Source organism: Cherax quadricarinatus, chromosome 22 (assembly GCF_038502225.1).
Source record: "Cherax quadricarinatus isolate ZL_2023a chromosome 22, ASM3850222v1, whole genome shotgun sequence".
NCBI lineage: Eukaryota > Metazoa > Arthropoda > Malacostraca > Decapoda > Parastacidae > Cherax > Cherax quadricarinatus.
This window is the reverse complement of record NC_091313.1, coordinates 41136305-41141104: the sequence shown is the minus strand read 5'-3', so window position 1 is coordinate 41141104 and position 4800 is coordinate 41136305.

The following is a 4800-nucleotide window of genomic DNA, read 5'->3' as shown; positions in this document are numbered from 1 at the left end:
CGACACTTCCTATTATGAAGTGAGGCCTATATTAATCCTTAGGCTGTCGTGAATGCCAATTTCCTGGTCCCATGCTTTCCTAGCCTCTTAACTCCATTCCAAACACTCCCGCTCCCCTGATGCCCCATCTCGACCTCTCCCCTGCCCATCAGCGCAGGCGCAGAGCTTCCCTGTTGGTTCTATTCCATTTTCAAATACATTTTTGACCCATATCGACACATTAAACACCTATTAGGCACTATAGCTTCGGAAGATTAAAATATTTTCCACACACCTGTTAACCCTTTTGGGGCCTAGTTCCTAGGCCTTTTGTGTATTTATTTATTTTTTTATTAATTTGAACATGATACAGTGAAGTACAAAGGAATACAGTTATTACAGTGCAACATGCCAAAGCCTCTTGTATGCAGAGTATTATGGGCAGGCTTAAAATTAACTTAGCATTAACTAAGCAATGATACATTCAGTGGTAAAAACATTATTGTAAACAGATAACAATTAAGCACAAATGAGTATTACAAAGACAGGTCATATGGTCATTTACTCTGTTGCTGAGCATTCAGTAGAATGGAGTATTCTGTTAGGTAATGTAATTAAAAAATAAAGTTTGATTGGGTCACAGGTTAGACATTTATGAGATACAATAATGAGAAACATTTACGAGATACAATTTATGAGATACAATTATTCAGTATTTATTTAGTTGTGGGTGAGTAAGTGATTTTTGAGAAGAGACTTGAATTTATAAACAGTGTTTCTTTTACATTCACAGGTAATGAATTCCAGATTTTAGGGCCTTTTATGTGCATTGAGTTTTTGCATAGTGTGAGATGGACACAAGGAACATCAAAGAGTGATCTGTGCCTTGTGTTATGGTCATGTGTTCTGTTGAGGTTGGCAAGGAGATGTTTGAGGGGAGGGTTAATATCAGAGTTAAGTGTTCTATGTATGTAGTAGGTGCAGTAATAAGTATGGATGTTTTGTATGGTGAGTAGGTTTAGAGTTTTGAATATTGGTGGAATGTGCTGCCTGTAGTGGGAATTTGTTATCATTCTGAATGCAGCATATCCATATGCTCTTGCGCTACCGCCCACAGGATGGATATGGGGTGCACAATAAACTAGCCACTTCGGTGGTAAAATCTATCAAATTATGAAAACCACACGGAATAATGAAAATTTCAATAATAATAACAACAATAATAATAATAATAATAATAATAATAATAATAATAATAATAATAATAATAATAATAATAATAATTTTAATTTCAAGTACATGTATAAGATATGCAGGCCTTCCTAAGGTCAGTGGTCAGTACACTGAGGTTAGTGGATATGAGAGGTCATTCTGTCCTAACCTGTCTGGGGCATTAGTGTGGAGGGTTATAGAGCACCATGGCTGCTCCTGCAGTGTTGTAGAATATCAGGTTAAAGTGTTGAAGGAGGTTCTACTTCTCCAAGAGGAAAATAGGAGGTTGAAAATTCACCTACATGGATTCGGGGGTGAGTGTGAAATGCATGGAGTTGGTAAGGGAGAAATGGTTATCAGCAGTGAGTTGGAGAGTGGCAGCCGCTTCAAGTGGTAAGTGGTTCCCACTACAAGTAGAAGCATCAAGATAAGGAAGGTTAATAGAGAAAATCTGAAGGTAGGAAATCGAGTGTACTTCAGTGGTTGGTGAGGTTAAAGGTACCACTAACCCCCCTGATAATCAAGGTAAGAACATTGTTGTTGTAGGTAACTCACAGGTAAGGTATATTTACCGTGCTTTCTGTAATAGAGATAGGAAGGTGAGACAGAGTGTGTGTTTCCCAGGACCTGGTGTTGATGACATAGTCTACAGGTTGGATAATATCATTTTAGGTAATGGGAACAAGCTCATTATCTGTCTCAGTGATGGTGGCCATGATATCAGGAAGGGTAGGAGAAAGGAGCTGCTAGATAAATATAGGTCAGCTATAAATTTAATTAAGTATAATAGAAGGGTCCCAATCATATGTTGCTCTAGACATCCACAATAAGTGGATGTCTAGAGCAAGTGGTGTAAATTGCTGGCTAGAGAGGTACTGCAAGGAATTTGCAATCCCATTCATTGTTAACTGGGACAATTTTTATAGCAAACATGATATGTATGCAAAGGATGGGGTACATCTCTCTGAGGCAGGGGTAGTAGCATTAGCCAACTCAATCGAGGGGGCCTTTGCTGACTTGTCAAGGACTTTAAACTGATATAATGTAGAGGTAAGGATGAATGTAGGAAACAGTCAGGTTGCAGCACTAGGGTTGAACATAGCAGATATTATCAGGATACCTCAGGGATTGGTTCCTGACCAGCCGGGCTGTGGCTCATACGTTGGTTTGCGTGCAGCCAGCAGTAACAGCCTTGTTGATCAGGCTCTGATCCAACAGGAGGCCTGGTCACAGACCGGGCCGCGGGGGCGTTGACCCCCAGAACTCTCTCCAGGTAAACTCCAGGCAAATAAGTGTAAAAGATATTATTCATAATAAAGTTGCTAATAAAGGCAAAGCAACTGGTCAACAAACAAAAAGACAGTAGAGGGCAGCAAGTGACTAACTCCCTAAATGTTTAATAGGAGTAGGAGTGTAAGAAATAAGAGAGATGAGATAAGATTAATCGCATTTACAGTTAGCATTGATATTATTGCTATAACGGAAACCTGGTTTAATCTGAAACATAGAGAAATGCCTTCTGAATGTCACATACAAGGACAAACCATTCCACACTGATAGAGTCAATAGGAAGAGTGGTGAAGTGGCGATGTATGTTGGATATAATTTAAATTGTTGTGTTAGACAGGATATAAAATTAGAAGCATTGGATACAGAATCTGTTTGGGTACAGTTTCTTGTCATTCGTCTCTCAACCTGCAGGCTAGAAGGATGCTTTCTGAGCCTGCTCCTGCTTACACCTGGTGGCAAACTGTGTACTACAGTACGCAAGATGGCGGACCGTCAGGGTAGAAGAGTAAACACGGTCTGTGTTGAATTCATCCATGGCTCTCTCAGTGGTGCAACGATGCATGTCTTGTTGCCTAACATTATTCGCAACGCCATCCCCAACGAGGAATTATATGGTGTAGCTCTCAATGGGATGTCAAGGATTTTTGTGAAATTCTTACTCCAGGATTGTGGAAGCTTTCCAAGAGAGAAGAATGGTGGGGAATTCAGCTGTAGAAGTACGTCTGCATGACGTCTCCACATACATCACCTGGGTCAAAGTAAGGAACGTGCCTTTCGAGGCAGAGGAGTATGAGCTTTGGAAAGTTTTTGGTAGATATGGCACTGTGCATGCAGCTACCAAGGGAGTGTGGAGAGAGGGCCCATATGAGGGGCTCCCGGAGGGCTCCTCAAGATGAAATTAAAACAGCCAATTCCATCTTACGTCCATCTGGAAAACTACAGGACCCAGGATTTTGTTCACTACTCAAGCCAATGGAGACATGCAGGTTATGCAACTCCTATGACCATATGGCTGCTAAGTGCTCCAGGCACCTGGTTGTCTGCATCCGGGAACCTTCTCCTGTGGTCCTACGAACCGAGACCTTCGATCTGGGGACTGGTCCCTCGACTGTACAGGGAACTAAGCTTTGGAGTGAGGAGGTACAAGAGGAAACGCTGTCTATGGCGTGTGCCACCCTGTCGGTGGACACTACAAATGTGCCCATGCCATCTGTGGGGCTTGGGGAGCCTGTGGAGTTGTCACAGGAGAGTTTGCTGGAGAGCGTGCTACACGATCTCCTGGATGGGGCAGAGCATGGCCATGATGTTCCACCGGAGTGTCAAGAGTTGGTGAAGGAGGATTCACGGAATGTGCAGGACCTGGACGAAACTATGATGACATGGTTGCATGGGGTGGTGGTGGAAGTCCACCAGGAGGCCTTGTCTGGTGAGGAGATGTGTGTGGAAGTTGGTTCCCGCAAATGGACGGCGGTAGTGTGGGATATGGACGAGGTCATGACACCGGGACAGCTTCCAGGGAAGAAATTATGGTCGAAAGTTGCTGAGGCAACTCTTATGGAAGGGGTTGTGGCAAGTGCCCAGCATACAAGTAGGGCATGGGGCGTTGGGGGTCTTGGGAAGTCTAATGTCAAAGAAGGTCAGTGTAATGTACGTGTGGGAACAGGAAAGACCCACAAACATAGAGGAAAACCTCCTTTTGTGAATTCAAGTGTGTTACCATCAACATAAATGGCCTGCTGGTGGAGGTTAAGCATGTATGGATGGAGTGGTTTTTGCACAGGTACGCTGTGGATGTATATTTCATACAAGAACACAATTATAAGTTTGGGCGAGAGTTACAGTTAAAAGGCTAACAAATGTATGTTAGCAGTTCTTTAAAATTTAAGGGTGGGGTAGCTATAGCGGTGAAGGAGTCCAGCCCTTGGCGTGTCTTGAGATGGGAGGAAGGGGGAGGTGGGAGGGTGGTGAGGGTAGATGGGTATTGGGGTCAGGTGAGGGTTTATTTTACTGGAGTTTACATGCCAGCAGAAAGCAACTCTAAAGTTAAAATAGATTTCGTGAGGGAGGTTTTAACGTTTCACACTCAGGGATTGTCTTTAATTACAGTCTTGGGTGGGGATTGGAACTGCATTATCTGCCATGGCGATGTTGAGCCGAGGGGGGCAGGGTGCGTTTTACCTGTCTTAAGGAATTTGCTGGGGGATGCAGAGGTTTATGACGTGGTGGGGCGGGGTGGGGTTGTAGAGCACACGTTCGTCCGCAGGGGTTATGCGGCCCATCTGGATAGACTTTATGTAACACAAGAAATTCGAATTGGGC